General features: G+C 40.9%; 1 protein-coding gene across 1 annotated transcript in view; it reads right to left on the reverse strand.

The window, feature by feature from the left end:
* Nucleotides 1-10,775: 10,775 nt before the first annotated feature.
* STXBP4 (syntaxin binding protein 4) overlaps nucleotides 10,776-19,794 on the reverse strand; it is a 182,102-nt gene continuing 173,083 nt past the window's right edge. Inside the window, exon 19 of the transcript XR_007146874.1 lies at nucleotides 10,776-10,786. The gene's annotated coding sequence lies outside the window, so the exon portion shown is untranslated. The remainder of the gene's footprint in view (nucleotides 10,787-19,794) is intronic.

A 19,794-nucleotide genomic window follows, 5' to 3' on the forward strand; every position in this document is an offset into this window, starting at 1 on the left:
TTGATCCTAATTACCTCCCACCACCTCCCAATACAATCACATTTGGGAGTAGGGTTTCAACATAAGAATTTTGGGTGGACACAAGCATTCACCCTATAGATTGTTTGCCCTAGAGATTACAACATGCATCTATAACCTAGCAAAGGCCAGTGTTATTTAATACTTTTTACCTTCTTTCTATACAGTGCAAGGACCTCAATATTTGAACTATACCCTTTAACTCATATACTATTGTTGCTATATATCAATAAGCTTACAAATATTTTAAATTATCAGACACAGTTATTGCTTTATGCAGCCAATATCCACTGAGCTCTAATCACATATTTACTCTTTTAATTGATCTGTGTTTCTCCCTTCATCTTCCATTTGGGATAATTTATTTTCTTCTAAAAAACTTCATTTGTTATGGATCTGCTGAAAATATCTTCATTTCACCTTTATTCTCAAAGGCTATTATTGCTGGGTATAGAATTCTATAGTGGCAAGATGTTTTTCTCAAGTACTTTGGAGAAATAATTCTATTGTCTTCTGTATTTGATTATTTCTGTTGAGACAGTAATAAATCTCTCTCTTTTCTCCTCTCTGCTTTTAATATTTTCTTTTTGTCTTTGGTTATTAGCAGTTATACTATGATGTGTCTAGATGTGGGTTTCTTAACATTTATCCTGGTTGGGATTGGTAAGAATTCTTTAATTTATGAGTTAATGTCTTCTGTTAGTTTTTAAAAAATCAGCCAATATATCTTCAAATATTTCTTTTCCTCCATTCTTTCTATATTCTCATTCTGAGACTCATTACAAAGATATTAACCCTTTTCAGTGTATTTCATATGCCCTAGGTCTCCTGTATTTTTATCCTTTTGTTCTTTCTTGCATAATTCTAGATATTTTCTTCTATCTTCTTGTTTTACATTGTGTCTAACTGCTGTTAAACACATCCATGGAATTCTTATTTTTGGTTATTGTATTTTATTTTAGTTTGAAAATTTCCATTTGATTATTTTTTGTAGTTTCCAATTATCTGCCAGAATTCGGAATCCTATCTCTTATCTCTTTTATAAACGTTGTTATTCTAAAGTCTGTGATTAATAATTTTATTATGTAGAACTACATGAATCTTTTTCTGATTTCTGCTGGTTCTTGTGTGTTTTCCTTTATCTTTTTTTAAAAATTATTTTAAATGTGGGGCGCCTGGGTGGCTCAGCTGGTTAAGCATCCGACTTCAGCTCAGGTCACGATCTCACGGTCTGTGAGTTCGAGCCCCACATCGGGCTCTGGGCTGATGGCTCAGAGCCTGGAGCCTGCTTCCAATTCTGTGTCTCCCTTTCTCTCTGCCCCTCCCCCATTCATGCTCTGTCTCTCTCTGTCTCAAAAATAAATAAACTTAAAAAAATTATTTTAAATGTTTTGTTTTGTTTTGTTTTTAGAGAGAGAAACTGAGAGGGAGAGAGAGAGAGAGCATGAATGAAGGCAGGGCAGAGAGAGGGAGACACAGAATCTGAAGCAGGCTCCAGGCTCTGAGTGGTCAGCACAGAGGCCGATGTGGGGTTTGAATTTGTGAACTGCCAAATCATGACCTGAGCCAAAGTCAGACACTTAACCAACTGAGCCACCCAGGTGCCCCTGCCTTGTCTTCTCATGGTACTTTGCTCATTTTGATTATGTCCTGGCATCGTATGATGAAAACTATGGGGGAAAGGCTTATGATACTGTTTTCTTTTTCCAAAGAGGAGTTATGTTTGTGTATGGAAAGCAGATAGGGGCACTAGAAATCTGGGGTCATGTTAGTCCATTTTCAGGCACTGAAATGATTTGAATCTTAGTTTCAATTTATTTAAGGGTTAATCTTCCATTTTACCCTTAGCCATATGTTGTTGAGCCTTTAGAGTTTTAAAAGTTTATCAGGGCTTCTTTGGTGACTCTGGAGTCTAATTTTGGTCTCTCTAATTCTAATTAATCTGTTAAAATTTTTGTTCAGTAATTTGGACTCTCATCAACCCGTTTTGGAACCAGCAGATATTCTAAGAGTAAAGACGTCCAATTGTTGAACTTACCTCTGTTGGTTTCAATCTTTTTTTCAAATCTCAGTCTCATAATTTCTCATTGCTTTTTAAAAATTATCATTTTATTATTGTATGTTTTTAGCTCTCCAATGACTTGGGGCAGATTAAAATAAAATATTGTGCAGATTGTCTAGTTGTCTTCAGTGAGAGTGTTGGTCCACCATTTCAGAAGCTATTTAGTTATCTTAATATGCAGTTACCCCCTCTCTATGCTGCCTAAGGGAACCAAGGAGAAAAATTAGGTCCCAAGCCTGTGCTGTGAGTTTTAAGGTGAATATAACATTCTCCAGGGTCTGGGCATGATAGTAGCAAGGATTATGAAAGCACTCCAAAGGGAAGGTAAACTTTAAGTAGGAAAAACTCAAGACCACTGTTCTAGTTTCTCATTTTATCATAGTTGCCTCTGTTTTTCCTATAATAGAACTTAATTCAATTTCAGGCTTCATTAAACAATTTTTTTTCTATCTGTAACCAAAACTATATTTTAATAGGGGTGGTTATTGATAGCGTGAAGACTTTTTCAAATCTATTGGGCACCTGGATAGATTTGGATATTCAAGAAGGGGGGGGGGAAAGAAAATAGCTCTACAGAATGGGAGAAGAATTTGGAGTTTTATATGGCAACACTGATGGAGGAGGTGAGGGGAAACAAGGAGAAAGGTTAAGAAAGAGATGCCAGTGTGATAGAGGTTATGAGTTAGGCAGTGTGTCATCTGCACTGATGCCATCATCTACACCCCTTCCCCCAATCTTCAGTGAAGTTGAATAAACTCCATTTTTATAGCAGAAAGCAAAACATGGATTATTTTGTGTCATCGACATTAGGTAGGATGAAGGCTTGGAACAGAAAGAAACCCTGCAGAGAGGTTTGGACTTCCATCGGCTATATAATGCAGCTTAAGTATCCATAATGACCTCTGGGCTCCAAGAAAAACTCTCTCCTGTCTAGATTTTCTTCATGGGAAACTCTCCTCATTGTAAATGTGGGCCAATCCTGTGTCTTCCTGTGATGATAGAGGCTCTCTTCTCACTCCGCATTACCATTCCCACCCTAGTCATAGTGAGCAGTTACAGCTTAAAATGACAGGAAGCACAGTGACCTGGGGGTCCAAGAACCCATGTTTTAATTCTGACTCTGTCTCAAATGGTGGTAGGATTGGTTGCCTTACCTTTGGAGTCTCTGTTTCCTCATCTCTAAAATAGAGTTGTATTGGATCATGGTTTGCAATTCTTCTCTGAGGAACCCTTTGTTAAAATAAAATCTTAAATGGAAGCATGCATACATAAAGCAAGCAAAACGAATTCTAGTTGAAGTGGAGGAGTGATCAGGGGGTGGAAATCTCACCTGAGCATCTCTTCCTCACTTCACAGCCCCTAAGGAGTCTTAGGAGAGTATTGTTGGATAACCAGTGGGCTTGATGGGTATTTCAGTTCCAGCTATCTCCTTCCACAGAAAAGAATGAAAGCCATCTTTCAGTCATCTACAGACGATAGTAATTTAGGGAAAAGATTACTTTTTGGGGTGGGAGATGGAGAGTGGAAACAAAGCCCACATTCATGGAGGCCTTATTAGCTGCCAGACACAGAGCTAAGCACTTTCCCTAACCTTCCTAAGGGCTATGTGGAGCTGGTTTTATGCTCAATGGAGGGAGTACCTGAAGCTCAGAGAGGAGTGTGTGGCTCAAGGTAACATTGTCAGCATGTGGTAGGGCTGCATTCCAAGCTCAGCTCTTGTTCCACCATCAGACATGGAGGTGATGGGTAGAAAGCAGGCATCTCAGTAAATGCAATATAGGTTTGGGTCCAGGAAAGTGCCCTGGGACATTTTGGGATGGAGATTATATATCTGCTTTCAGATTTAAATTTGTTTTTCTTTTCTTTTCTTAAAAAAATTTTTTAATGTTTATTTTTGAGAGAGAGAGAGAGAGAGAGAGAGAGAATGAGTGGGGAGGAGCAGAGAGAGAGAGGGAGACACAGAATCCGAAGCAGGCTCCAGACTCCAAGCTGTCAGCACAGAGCTCGACGTGGGACTCCAACTCACAAACCATGGGAGTGTGACCTGAGCTGAAGTCTGACGCTCAATTGACTGAGCCACCCAGGCGCCCCTGTTTTTCTTTTTCATTTAGTGTGATATGGGAGGTTGTAATAAGATGATTCAGCCCAAGGATGTGCCTTTTAATTCATGGTCTAAGCTTTTCCCTTCTTGGTTACCTACTCACAGCCTAGAAGGCTGGCAAGACACTGTTGATTAGCACCCCCCTTTTTTTAGTGCCCTAGGATCGATATGTGGCATTGTCCTATTTCTGAATGACTAATATGCATTCTCATCTTTTCCCAAGAGTTTTAGGGAAAACAGTCCCATTGGTTAGAACCCTTGGCATGAATTAAATGTGTAAGATGTTGAGCAATTTTCGGAGGGAAGAAAAAATTATATGTGGCTTTTGATTTCATTATCATTATGCTAACGACTATCCTTGGTTTAGAGCAATGTGATACAGTGTCTAGACAGACATAGAATGCCAAGTCCACAGCAAAAACGATAGCAACAATATTGCTAACAAAACATCATTTAGTAAGTGTTAAGGATAATTTTTGTGCCCAGCTATTTGTTTAAACATTATTTCTGGGTGTGTCTGTAGGGGCATTTCTGGATGAGATTAACATTTGAATTGGTAGACAGACTGACCTCTACAATGTGGGCGGGTCCCATTCAATCCATTGAACACTTGCACAGACTAAATGGCTGAGGGAGAAAGAATTCTTTTCTTTTTACCTGTTTTCCAGCCAGGACATTGGCTTCCTCTTGCACTCTGACTGAAATGGGCTCTTCTGGATCTCAGGCGTTTGGACTCAGACTGGAAGTACACCTCCAGCTCTCCCGAGTGTCCAGCTTGCAGATGGCGGGACTACTCAGGCTCCATAACTTCTCAAGCCCGTTCCTTATAATAAATCATATGTATGCACATATGTGCTATCCATGTATCTCCTATAGATTTGTTTCTCCAGAGAACCCTAATACAGTGACTACTGCATGGCAGGCACTGCTCTAATGTGTTGCATATAACAGCGTAAGTAATGGGATCTTATCACAATCTTATCAATTTGGTCTGATTATTTCTGTTCTGCAGATGAGACTTAGAGCAATTCGGTAACTTCAACAAGGCCATATAGCCTAAGGGTGGGGCGAAGGTTGGGGGACCGTCAGCGAATTTATCTGAATTTATGTGTTAAATGGGGATAATGATGCCCACCTTGAAAGGCTATCAGGGCAATTAAATGAGGTGACAGGTGTGAATTACTTGGAACAGGGCAGAATGCATGGTAGGGACTCAGAAACAGCAGCTATTTCATTTTTATTGTGTTACAAAATTCAGAGGATTTCTAGCTCGTGAAATAGATGTGATTCCTCCAATGTAATATATCAGTAACATCTGAATTTGATCATTTGTTCGTCTCGATTAAGCTCCAATGATATTTCATGTTATCCTGGGGAAAGATGTGATTACTGTGACATTTAAAATTCAGCACAGCCCAGAGAGAGGTAGGAGGCATACTCCTAGATACAAGGGAAAATCCTGGTTAGACTGCCATCAGACAACTCCAGGCTGCCGTACTTTAGGAAACTGAACAGCTGCAAAGGTCACCAGGAGGTGCTTTGTTTCCCAAAAGGTGTTTGGTATTTACTTTTGCTCAAGCATGTTCCTTCTGCTCTGATAACCATTGTCATCTTCCATTACAATAAAAGATGTCAGAGGGATTTTTACAGGCATATGGCATTAATTTAGATTTCCCTCTGCGGTCATAAGAGGGTTTGCAAAAATGAAAACAAAACAAAACAAAGCCCCACTCAGCCGTTCATCAATTCATATTTATTGGACAGGGATCATGAGCCACACAGCGGGGAGAACAGGATCTCCGTTTCCAAATCCATGGAACATGCATGCTCTTTCCAGGGTCCTGGCTCTGTTGATGCATCGTTCTCCGTTTCCCCTCTGGTCTCTGGGAAACAGGTCCGAGGACTGTGCAGATTTCCTTGGAAAATATAACAATATCAGCCACGTTTTCTCTTCGCCCTAGCACTGCTTGGAATTATGACTGCTAATTGCCAGAGCCTGTTCATGTCCAGCTACTGCTTGCCACAATCCAGTGAGGTAGGCTGGGCAGGGTCGATTTCTTTCTCATCAGGGTGAGGGAACAGCAGCTCAGAGACTTTGAGACACTTGGCCAGGGTCTCAGCCAGAGAAGGAGCCAGTTGGTGAAAACTCCCTCCATTCTTACTCCTTGCCCACCTGTCCTTCTCACCTTGGAGAGCCTTACAAAAATCTGATGATGCCATTACCTTGCTTATAATCTTTCCATTCCTTGCCCTTACTCTTAGGATAATGTCCAAACTTCTTAACAAGCTTGCAAGGTCTTTTGAGATCTGGCCATGCTCACTTCTGTAGACTTATTTCAAGCCATTCCCCATTGCCCTGATCCCACTGCCCATCCCCCCCCTAAAGTCGATGCTCTGGCTATCCTGAACCCCACTATATCCCACTCTGTTCTCATCTCCCTGCCATTACATAGGAAGCTCCCTTACCTTCCCACACCCCCATATACCTGGCTAATGCTTACAAATTATTTAAATCTCCTATTAGACATAACTTCCTCCAAGAAGCCCTTCTTGATCTCTTACCTATGTTAGATGCTTCCACTCCGTGCATCCGTCACACCCTCTTCCTCCCCTCCACTGAGTCTATTTGTCTGCCTCTCCTGTTGGTCTGGAAGCTCTTTGAGAGTGGGGGCTGTGCACAACCCATGGACGGGCAGCACCTGTGCTCCTAGAAGGCCGGCAGGAATTTTCCATCAAGGAAAGAATGGTTGGTTTATTCATTCTGATATTTCCCAGATAGCAGATCTGTACACACATCAGGAATCCCTGGATTACTCCTTATGCTGGTGGTCCCCCATCTGTTCCCTCAGCCCCAGGAAGAAGAGGAACCCAGTGGAATGCCTTCCTGGGCTCTCCTGCTGGGTGTTTTGGGCTGGCTTCCTTCTGGCAATGGGAAACACCCACAACAGAAGGGAGGATGGGAGGAGAGCAGGGTAAGGACAGACTGTCTTCCTTTCTGCCCCTTCTTGCTGTGACACTGTGTTTTGATAGCAGCCCCATCTCTGCACAGCTCCAGCTCCAGCGGGAAGCCTTCTCCACAGTCCAGCTCTCAGTGGTTTCTGGCAATATTTTGTCTTAACCCTCTCCAAAGGTGCAAATGGCTTCTAACTGTTGGTGGTTTCTGGGTGCTTCGGCATGACTTGCTTGTTCCCCGAACTGTCACCAAAATATAAGTTGCGCCTTCAGTTGGACCATGTGTGGTGGCTTCTATTTCCTGTCAGGTTTCTGACTGATACAGAATTCTACTTGGTACAGGTAGGATCATGATTTTCAAATTCTCTGGGATGGTTTCTGGCAACTTTAGATTTCTGGAGGTAATTCTCAAGACAGCCCCGAATTGATGCCTTATTATACACACATAAGACAGGAGTTTTCAGGAGGCTTGCAATAAAATCTCTCCCTCTCTGCCAAACTTTCAACATCTCCTCTATGAGCATCAGTAGGTGTCTTCAGACCTCAGAAGTCATATTCGTCCAAGCAGATTTGGTGTCTATCTACAGGACTACACGACTCAGTGATATGAGAAATCTTTCCCCTCTGTTAGGAATGGCTCTGCAGTGTTCCCAAAATTCACTCTTAACTTCCTGTCTTTTAGCTCCAGTAATGGTTCTCTTGTGAAGGCTATACCCATAGTCACACAACGTTGGTTAGATTGTAGAGACACTGGTGTGAAAGAAGTTGTAGATGCAATGGGTTTAGGCATCAGTGTTTTCCTTTAAGATCCTGTGATCTCATAACATTTTTTTTTTTTAATAGAACAGAAGTTGTATTCTCTAAGAATGTATGACTGGACTGAATTGTGTTTTGGGGATATCTAGGATCTACTATAAGTAGGAAAAGGCAGAACTATTTTCAGATCTGACATATCCTGGCTTAGAATCCCAAACTGAATCACTCTGTAGTAGTCTAGGCCAAACTTAACAGAACCCGAGGTGCAGGAAAACTGTATGTTTACAACTGTTATCAGGGTGAAATGTAGAAAAACTGGATTTAGGCAAGAAAATATTTGAAAATCACATATCTGACAAAGGACTTGCCTCCAGAATATATAGCGAACTCTCAAAACTCAATAGCAAGAAAATAACCCAGCTTTAAAAATGGGCAAAAGACTTGAACAGACATTTCACTAAAGAGGATGTACAGATGGAAAACAAGCCCATGAAATATTGTTCAACATTAATAGCCAGGAGGGGCATGCATATTTAAACCATGATAAGATACTACTACATACCCATGAGAAGGGCTGAAATAAGATAAACATGACAATACCAAGTGCTGACAAGGACATGGAGCCCCTGGAACTCTCACACACCACACACAGAAGTGTAAATGGGACAGCCATCCTATACAATAGCTTGGAAGTTTCTTGAAAAGCTGGGTAGACAGGAAAATGTCCCCTCAAAGATGCTCATGCCCTAATTCCCAGATCTATGACAGTACCACTTTCAAAGGCAAAATGGTCTTTGCAGATGTAGGGTAGGGACTTGAAACGGTGACATTATCCTGGAGTATCTGGGTGGGTCCAATCTAATCACATGAGTCCTTAAAAGCACAGAATTTCCTGCTGGGTCAGAAAGAGATGTGATATGAAGAGGACATAACTGACTGTTGCTGGCTTTGAAGGTGGAGAAAGGGGGCCTTAAGCCAAGGAAGGAGAAAGGACTCTTAGTTATACAACTGCAAGGAACTGAATTCTGCCAATAACTGCCTGAGCAAGGAAAGCGTTCTTTTCTAGAGCTTCCAGAAAGAAGTGCAGCCCTGCGGATAGCTGGGATTTAGCCTGCTAAAACACACATTGGGCTTCTGACCTATAGAACTGTGAGATAAGAATACGTGTGTACTGTTGAAGCCATTAAGTTTGTGGTAATTTGTTATGACAGCAATAGACAACTCATACACCACATGGCCAAGCAATCCTGCTTCTGGGTATTTCCCCTAGAGAAGTGGACACATACATTTATACAAAACCAAGACACAAATTTTGTATCATGTTTTTTTTTTAAACCATAATTGCAAAACAAGCACCAGTACATGGATGTTTACAGCAGCTCTATTCCAATAATTCAAACTTGGAACAACCAAAATGTCTTTCAGTGGGTGGACAGATAAACAAACAGTGGTACATCCATACAATGGAATGCTCCTCAGTAATGAAAATGAACTAACTAGTAATACATGCAACAGCCTGCATGACTCTTGAAGGCATTATGCTGAGGGAAGGAAGCCTGTCTCAGAGGGTACACACTCTATGACTATTTATATATTCTCAAAAAGAGAAAACTATAGCTACAGAGAATGGTGCAGTGATTGCCAGAATTTGGGATGTGTCTATGAGAGGATGGCAGGAGGGAGCTTGCGGGGTGATAAAACTTCAGTACCTTCATTGTGGTGATGGTTAAGTGTATCTATGCATGTGTTAGAATATGCATGTGTTAGAAATTCATAGACTTGTATACTGCCCAAGAAAGTCAATTCTCTATATGATTATTTTAAAGATATTAAATAAACCCAAACCATAACAACCCAACAACAACAAAAAAGGAAAAACATAAACAAACTTCATGGGCTGACACAGCTTTCTGCTCTGTGGCGTCGGAATTTCCAGTCCTAGTCAATGTGCCATGAACAATGGCTGGGGAGGAGACATGGCCACTTTTCTTACTTCATGCCCTAGCGGCTCCCTCAACAACTAAGAGTGGAAGGAGTTCCAGCAGGGGTTCTTGACATTGATCCAAGATTTTCTTTCCTCCCCAAAAGGAGGGGTTGGCTTATCCAAGCTCTACAGTCCTTCAGAGCAAATGACTAGGATTCATCTCAGCCTCTTGCCACAGGTGAGGTTGACTGACCACTTTGGCTTGCCCAGGACTGAGGGGGAGGTGGTTTTCCAGGTAGTGGGACCTCTAGTTTTAAGACCAGGACAGTGGGGGCACCTGGGTGGCTCAGTCAGTTAAGCGTCCAACTTGGGCTCAGGTCATGATCATATGGTTTACGGGTTTCTGCATCGGGCTCTGTGCTGACAGTGGGGGGCCTGCTTGGGATTCTCTCTCTCTGTCTCCCTCTTTCTCTGCCCCTCCCCCACTCGTGTTTTCTCTCTCTCTCTCAAAATAAATAAACAGACTCAAAACAAAACAAAACAAAACAAAACAAAAAACAAGCCAGGAGAGTCCCAGGGTAAACTGGAAGAAGTTGGTAACTTTAACATGACTTGGAAAAGTCACATAATTTATCTGAGCCTCAGTTTTTCATATGTAAAACAGGAAGAATGCTCACCCTGACTATTTCACCAGGTTGTTGTGAGATGCCAAATAGATATTGTAAATTCTATATAAGTACAAGTTGGTAACATTATTATTAACAACAAAAAGACCATAGGATTTAGGGACAGTCTTTTTTTTTTAATGTTTATTTATGTATTTTGAGAAAGAGAGAGAGCAAACAGGGGAGGGGCAGAGAGAGAGGAAGAGAGAATCCCAAGCAGGCTCCATGCTATCAGTGCAGAGCCTGATGAGGGGCTTGAACTCACGAACCATGAGATCATGACCTGAGCCGAAATCAAGAGTCAGATGCTTAACCGACAGCCACCCAGGTGCCCCAGGGGACAGTCTTAAAGTGTGTGAAAAGGGGAGGTGTTATCGAAGGAAATCATGCAGTTGGGAAAAATGTGTATGTTAGTCTAACTCCAAGCATTGTTGAGATTACAATTTCCATTGTGACTATAAAAATACAAATACTCAAGAATGTAACTTATGTTTTTGGCAACCTGCTCCCTGGGAGGTTTCAGTTACCTGGATCCCATGGCAGCCTAGGAGAATGATTCTCAACCTTTAAGACCCAGGTGCCTGGATCCTACTCCCAGAGATCCACATTTAATGAGTCTGGGTTTGACAAGGCTTCGTAATTTTAAAAATCTCCCCGAGTGATTCTAATGTGCAACCGTGGGCTTCTTAACGTATCAGAGCTGCACCTCACCCCCGTGGGGAACTTGGAGGTTTGTTCATTTGTACTCACAGTCTAATGAGCTCATTTCACAAGGGAAAAGTCAGGTATGCCTCCAAGAGAGCTGACTTCTGATCTCCATAGGATAAGAACTCACATCTACAAAGAATGACCAACAGTGGGACCAGTCACACAGGGAAGTTAGTACTGTGATTGTTACTGTTCTGGATTGGGGGTGGGTGTATTTGTTTGCTAGGACTACTGGAACAACATACCCCAAACTGAGTGTCTTAAACAATAGAAATGTATTGTCTCACAGTTACACTGGTTAAAGGCAAGAGACAGAGGTGTTGACAGGGCCATGGTCCTTCTGAAGGCACTGGGGAAGGCTCTGTTCCACACCCCTCTCCTAGCTTTAGGTAGTTCTTGGGCTTGTGGTCATATAACTCTGGTCTTCACATGGTGTTCTCCCATGTATGTTTGTCTATCTCCAAATTTCCCCCTTTAAAAAGGATATTAGTGATATTGGATTAAGGCCCATTGGAATGACCTCATTTTAACTTGATTACCTTTGTAAAGAGCCTGTCTCCAAATAAGGTTACATTCTGAGGTAACAGGGGTTCGAATTTCAGCATATGAATTTGGGAGGACACAATTCAACCCCTAACATGAGAGACAGCCACAATTTCCATGTAGATGATGTAATTCAGATGGGCTATAAAACACCATGGTGGGATGTGGTCACAAGTGACTGGAGTCCAGTCTAGTCTCTGATGGGAAGGCAGCCCTTGGTCAGCAAAGGAAATCCATGTGAGAAGGCCTATTCACAGGTTATTTCTAGTTGATAAATCAATATCTCGGTTGAATGTTATAAGAGATGAGATTTTAAAAAATCTTTAGGCAAAATGAGAATTTCTAAAAGGAGTTATGAAGTTCCTGCTCAACATATCCCAGCAAAGCTAAGTAGCTATTGGTTATGAATACTCTAAAAAAAAAAAAAAAAGGATACTTTCCATTGAAAGATGGTTGGACTGGAGGGACTTGAGAGTTCATATGGACTCTAAGATTTTGAGCTTCCTGCAAAGGCATTGTTCAGAGGCTCACCTAATGTTTTGGGGCTGCATCCTGCAACAGACACTATCTCCAAAGGAAGAACATGTCAGACCTGGCTCTGGTGCAAAGACTAAATGTGAAAAACCTAATGATGTTTTGGCTCTGCTAGACTCCAGTGCTATTTTCACTCCATAAATGTTTTCAATGGAGAGAGAACAGGACCAGGATCTTTGACAATGGCAGCAGATAGATGTCAAATTCGGGTGCCCTGCCGAATGACTCACTCAGTGATACTGCTGGGAAATATTTAAATTGACCTCCAGAATTAGTCCTGGCTCTGCTATCCCACCTGATCCTTTCCAGAGAATGAAAAAGGAAATATCACATCTGTGACATCTCTTGCTTTCTAGTAAGACAAAAATCCTGAATAAGCACCCTTTGCTGTGACCCAGACCACATAAGTGTACCCCTCATAGGTATAGACACAGACACTGAATGTGCATCCTGGTTTTTTGTTTTTGTTTTTGTTGTTGTTTTCACAACAATCGATATAATTATGAGTATACAGGTCAGGTCTCATTCATACCATAGACTAAGCATTCATTTTTCCAGCCCCTGTAAACATTACAAATTTTCACTAGATTGTATACAGAGTTTTAAATGTAAAATAATCAAATGAGATATACTTTTTTCCATGCATACATATAATTACTAACATTTATTTTTTTCTTATAAAAGATAAGCTTACTGTAGGGAATTTTGAAATGTAGAAAAATATAATGAATAAAATAACTATCACTAATAATGTCATCTAATATTTTCCTCAGGTTCTTCTATGGTATTTATATATAAAATTCTGTTGGTATCACACTACATACAGAATTCTGTTTTATTTTATTTCATTTAATATTATATTGGGATACTTTCCCTGGGTCATCAAATATTATTAAACATTTTCCATCATGTGAGATACCATATTTTGTTTAGACACTCTCTTAGTTTGAGGCATATATAGGTATTTGTTACCATTTAAATTTTTTTTTCATCTTTATTTATTTTTGAGAGAGAAAGAGACAGAGTGTGAGCAGGGAAAGAGCAGAGAGAGAGGGAGACACTGAATCTGAGGCAGGCTCCAGGCTCTGAGCTGTCAGCATAGAGCCTGAGGCGGGGCTTGAACTCACAGACCGCAAAATCATGACCTGAGCCAAAGTCGGCTGCTTAACCGACTGAGCCACCCAAGCACCCCTACTTATTACTATTTTAAATAATGCTTCAGGAAACCTTTCAATATAAGATTTTTTGTCTAAAATTGTGATCATTTGTAAGGATAAATTCATAGTAGTAGAACTTACAAGGTAAAAAAAAATATGAACATTTTTAAGGTTCTTAACAGATATTCCAAGACTGCTTTCCAGGAGGTTTATGCCCTGATAATACTTGAAAATATTAACATCATGTATGATCACTAACTTAGGGTATTATGTCTTAAAAATACTTTGATTTTGGGGGTGCCTGGGTGGGTCAGTTGGTTAACCATCTTAATCTTGATTTCAGCTCAGGTGATGATCTCATGATTCCTGGGTTTGAGATCCGGGTCAGGCTCTGTACTGACTGCTTGGAGCCTGCTTGGGATTCTCTCTCTCCCTCTCTCTCTGCCCCTCCCCTGCTCACACACACATGGTCTCTCTCTCTCTCAAAATAAATCAATAAACTTAAAAAAATCCTTTGCATTTTAAATCATATCTTAAGTAATTAATAATTCTAGGAAAGCCTCATATCACAGATGGGAAGGTTTGTTTCTAATTTCTTTGAAATTGGCAGGAAAGAAAGCACCGGAAAAGACTGAGGGAGTTTGTGTTGTTCATAGCCTCAAAGAGTCACTTCACAGAGTAAATAAAACAGAAATATCTGTCCTGGATCATTCAGACATTTGACTCTCATCAATGTGGGATCAAATACTCCTTTCAGTATTTTCTGTTACCATGTTGAGCAATAGCTTTTAAAATCACTCTGATTGAATTAAATAATTTTTGAGAAAGCCCAATTTGTTTTCATTTGTTAAAACATTTCATCTTTAACTCAAATTTTAAGGTTGGGATGATCTAGGAACAAGGAAATTTGATCCTTAATACTACATTTCATTGATTCATTTTTCATTAAAGTGTCTTTGACACTAGAGTGTGTAACAGACATTGTTGCTGCTCTCGGATCTCTCTACCACTCTCATGGACTAATATTATTAGCCTGTGGGCTTTCACTCCTGACACCCAGCAACTACATCTCTTTGTTTATCTGACCTGGAGAGGTCAGATAATGCCAGGCTGCAAGAAACCCTTTTTTTCCACACAGAATTAGGAGTACCTGCAAATGTACATCTCCCTCCTCCTAGGCCTCCCATGCTTAACCAATGACGGATGGTGCAGGGGTACAAATACTACCTGTTCCCTGGCCTCTGACTTGTACAGCTGAGATAGGACTTACACTGTCTCCAGAGCTCATCTGTGGGACTGAGTGCCCTCCAGACCCTTAGAGTAGGTTTTGCTTGAATCACATCCTTGTGCGGTTTCCCCTTCTTGCTTTTGTGTTCATCCTATTTCTCTATTTCCCTACTGTTTTTTCTTCCTAATTCACAGAAATCTTCATCTCAGGAAAACTGATACTACAAGATGTCTTGCGGTTGCTGTTGGTCAGGCAACCATAATGATACAGCTGTCTTTGCCTGCCCATGCACAAACTTAGTTGTTTCTCCTATGGCATGAATGAACTGTTACACCTTTACTTTTCAGTGGATAAAGCATTTAAGGACTACTTTGAGGAAGGAATGTGCATCTTGACTGCTGTCAAAAAAGCTATGAAATCCTTTTGAAAAAAAAAAAGCAGGTGCCAGCATAAAAACTACAGAATAGATGTCAAAGATTGGGGAGAATATCCTAGAGACAGGAGTGGACCATTCCTTTAAGAAATGCTTCATTTTGGGGCACCTGGGTGGCTCAGTCAGGTAAGCATCTGACTTTGGCTCAGGTCTCGATCTCACAGTTTGTGAGTTTGAGCCCTGTGTCATGCTCTGTGCTGGTGGTGCAGAGCCTCCTTCGGATCCTCTGTCCCCCTCTGTCTGCCCCTCCCCTGCTCTCACTCTCTCTCTCTCAAAAATAAATTAATAAACATTAAACAAAAGGAATGCTTGATGAAAGTGGGTGGAACTGGAAGGTATTATGCTAAGTGAAATAAGTCAGGCAGAGAAAGACAGATACCATATGTTTTCACTCATATGTGGATCTTGAGAAACTTAACAGAAGACCATGAGGGAGGGGAAGGGAAAAAAAGAGTTACAGAGAAGGAGGGAGGCAAACCATAAGAGACTCTTAAGGACTTAGAACAGACTGAGGGTTGATGGGGGGTGAGGGAGAGGGGAAAATGGGTGATGGGCATTGAGGAGGGCACTTGCTGGGATGAGCATTGGGTGTTGCATGGAAGCCAATTTGACAATAAATTATATTTAAAAAAAAGAAATGCTTCATTTTGATGGCACAGAGGATGTTATTGTGAAAAAACATGGATGACAACTCTTTTTCAAAAAAGAGATTCTACCTCATGCTGGTCAGAGTGGCTAAAATAAACAAATTAGGAGACTATAGATGCTGGCGAGGATGTGGAGAAACAGGAACCCTCTTGCACTGTTGGTGGGAATGCAAACTGGTGCAGCTGCTCTGGCAAACAGTGTGGAGGTTCCTCAAAAAATTAAACATAGAACTACCCTATGACCCATCAATAGCACTGCTAGGAATTTACCCAAGGGATACAGGAGTGCTGATGCATCGGGACACATGTACCCCAATGTTTATAGCAGCACTTTCAGCAATAGCCAAATTATGGAAAGAGCCTAAATGTCCATCAACTGATGAATGGATAAAGATGTGGTTTATATATACAATGGAATACTACTTGGCAACGAGAAAGAATGAAATCTTGCCATTTGCAGCAATGTGGATTGAACTGGAGGGTATTATACTGAGTGAAATAAGTCAGGCAGAGAAAGACAGATACCATATGTTTTCACTTATATGTGGATCTTGAGAAACTTAACAGAAGACCATGGGGGAGGAGAAGGGGGAAAAAGTTACAGAGAGGGAGGGAGGCAAACCATAAGAGACTCTTAAATACAGAGAACAAACTGAGGGTTGATGGGGGAGTGGGGGAGTGGGGGAGGCAGGAAAATGGGTGACGGGCATTGAGGAGGGCACTTGCTGGGATGAGCACTGGGTGTTGTATGGAAGTCAATTTGACAATGAATTATATTCAAAAAACAAACAGAAAAAAAAAAACAAAAAAGAGATTCCAAAGAGCTCCATTTTGAATACAAAAAGTTTTACGAATATCACAGTTTATTTGTGTTTCATTTTCCTTTCTATATATACATAATAAAAGTCTATGTCCAAACAGGTCTTAGATTTACTTAAAGGGGCCATAAGACAAAAATTAAAAGTACTATGACATGTTTTAAATGGCTCTCTTTTTTTTTTCCATTTTTCGTGATACATAAAATAATGGCAAGTCTTATAATGGATGGAGTCTTAAATTTGGTGAAATGCTAGTCAAGAATATGCTACTCAAAACAGAAGGAACATAATCAACGAACAACCTTGGCAACATTGAGAAAATGGAGATAACGTCAGACTTCTCATCTTCTATAATTCATAGTAAGAAACCCATTGGTGAGCAAGGACCCCCAGTGTGGTCATATTCTTGAAATTTAGTAGACTTTAGTCTATTTAATATTTCATATTCCTCCAAAGTGTGTACATGTGTGTATATGTGGTACATGTATGCACACAAGGTGTGTTTACACACACACACACGCACACACCCTATTTCTTTCAGATTTTCCTTACATGGGGCACTTTTGCCATTGAGAGAAGTAATCCATGCATTTAATTTGGTGCCAGCTTTTTATTTTATTTATTTTTTGTGGGGATCACAAGGCTCTATATAACTCATGTGATCCCCACACAAAAATAAAACAGCTGGCATTAGATTAAATGCATTGTTTACTTGCCTGAATGGTAAAACTGCTTAGTATATAAATCTGCCTACAAACATCATTTCATGTCCCATTTCAGAGAAATACCTGACCTGGACTGTCTATATGCCAAGGTAAGTCTATTATCCACCCAATTTGTTTTGTCCTCTTGTTTTCCCTTCCTGTATTTTGCTGATGAAAGATGAATTTCTCCACTGTGAAACAGCAACAGTCATGCAGTTCTGGTGGGCTTAGTTATAGATGGGGATAATTTCTGCACTTTCAGAGTACTGTGGCAACACATAGCTCCCTTGTGCCAAATCAATTCTTCAGCAACATAATTAACCTCTAAGAACAGAAGTTTGAATGTTGTTGCCTTGAAATGCACTAACCTTGTATTTTGCTTTTAGGCTTTTTCTACTCTTCCATGCCAAAATCATTCTGTTGTGTTTTTTCAAAACCTTGGGCAAATCAACAATGTTTGAGTATGTGCTTTTATAATCCTTCCACTGTGATCATACTGTGAGTTTTATGGCCAGATTTGGGTAGAATACACTTCCTTCTTCAGCAAAACCCATTATATTGTCTCAACATTAGTTGAACAGGCTAGTGTAGACAGGCTTAAACTCCCACCTCACTTTCTTTTTCATTCACTTTGTCTTTCTCTGCTAGAAGCAGGAAACAGTTAAAAGAGTTTTTGAAAACAATAAATTATCTTAGAAATGTATTCTGTAGAGGTACCTGGGTGGTTCAGTTGGTTAAGCATCTGACTTCAGCTCAGGTCATGATCCCACAGTCTGTGAGTTTGAGCCCTGTGTCAGGGTCTGTGCTGATAGCTCAGAGCCTGAAGTGTGCTTCAGATTATGTCTCCCTCTCTCTCTGTGCCCCCCCCCCCAATAACATTAAAAAATGTATTCTGTAATTATTTATTGATTACCGCTCTGTGTCTTGTGTGAGAGACAAAAAAACAACTTACAGACTTTGACTTACAGGGCTCAGTCTAGGAGAGACATATGCTTCCCTTTAGTGCCCCAATTAATTGCAAATGTAGTGTAATAAAGGCTTTATTAAAAGGTTTGCAGTAAGAGGGGGAGGGGGTGGGAATTTAGAGCATGACTCCTTCTAGCTAACCTTTTCACCCTCCAGGATTCTAGATAAAAACACCCGAAAGCATCAAATAGACAAATAAGAAATGACAGACTATTTGAGCCATTTTCTGTCTCTCCATTTCCCTCCCAATGATAATTGATTGACTCACCTAGCTGCTGGTGTTGAGTGGGACAGCTGCAGTGAGAGATAGCTGGCTTTAACCAGAGTTCTGGCTTTCGTTATGACATGGAGAGAAGAAGCAAAACAGAGTGGGTAGGACCGAATGTCAAGCCTTTAAGACTCAGTAACAGCACACCAGGTAAAAATAGTAAATAAATGTAGTAACCCAGTGCGTGTGTGGACAGACAGGTCAGCAACTCCTTGGGGTGGAAGTTCTTGGTGCACCATTCCCAAGTGGGAAGAGGGCTGGATGCATGTGGAAAAATGCAGAAGTGGCATCTGTAGAGTGCCAGTGCTGGGCATGGGGACGGCAGCAGGTGCCCAGATCTTCAAGGAAGAGATAAACAGAAATTGTGTGTTGAAGGGCAGGAAGCAATCTAAAGAGAAACTGAGGCTATAGAGATAGAAAGGATCTGATAATGTTAGGTGCTAGGGAATTACTGAAGAGTGGCAAGGGGGTAATAGAATCAAATATGTGCTTCAGAAAGAGAATTCTGACAGAAATGTGGTGGGAAGATTGATGGGGACAGGTGTGGTAGACAGCCAGGAAGGTATATTGCCTATATTGTAGTTATCCAGGTAATAAATGGGAAAGACCTAAAAAACAAATAGGCAGTGTTTGCTTGGAACACAGGAAAGGGAATATATTTAAGAAGCATTCTAGAAACAGTACCTGTTTTATTCTTTATCCCAAACTCACCGAGCATGTAAGTCACTACCTGAGCGGGCAGAGGCAGAGATAGGCCAAGAGTGTTACTCTAAAGGAGTTTCTTTCATGAGGAAGGAAATATCAGGAGTAGGGAATTAATGACCTTGGAAAACACTAGTCTCCACCAGCTTGCAGTTCCCTCTGTTCTTTGGAGTTACTGCTAGACTCCAGGAGGTTTATCTAGTGCCAAGGCACTCTATGTTTAGATGGCTTGATGTCACAGTTCAAACTGGGTTTTGTTGAGAGGCCATGAGTGCAAAAAGTCCTCACTCAGGTCCTGTGGGGCTTCCTGCCACTCCTGTGAACCTTTTTGGTTCATGGAAACCAATCTGATCTTCCACCTGGACCACACTGGGCTGGAGGAAGCTCACTAAAGTTGCCTAAGGTTCCATCTGCCTAAACACACCATGCGTTCATTTTCATCCTAGGTACAGTGAGGAATGGGTTTCCTGTGCTCTCAAAACTAACAAATATAATTGGGGTTTTGCTGCTCCTGGAAAGTGGCCCAGAAGTGGCCCCACTTTCTCTGAGTCCCACCAACAGTTTTGTTCTTTCTTCCCTCCTACAGCCATGGGAATTATTTCCTAGGT

This window comes from Prionailurus viverrinus, chromosome E1, assembly GCF_022837055.1.
Source record: "Prionailurus viverrinus isolate Anna chromosome E1, UM_Priviv_1.0, whole genome shotgun sequence".
NCBI classification, from domain to species: domain Eukaryota; kingdom Metazoa; phylum Chordata; class Mammalia; order Carnivora; family Felidae; genus Prionailurus; species Prionailurus viverrinus.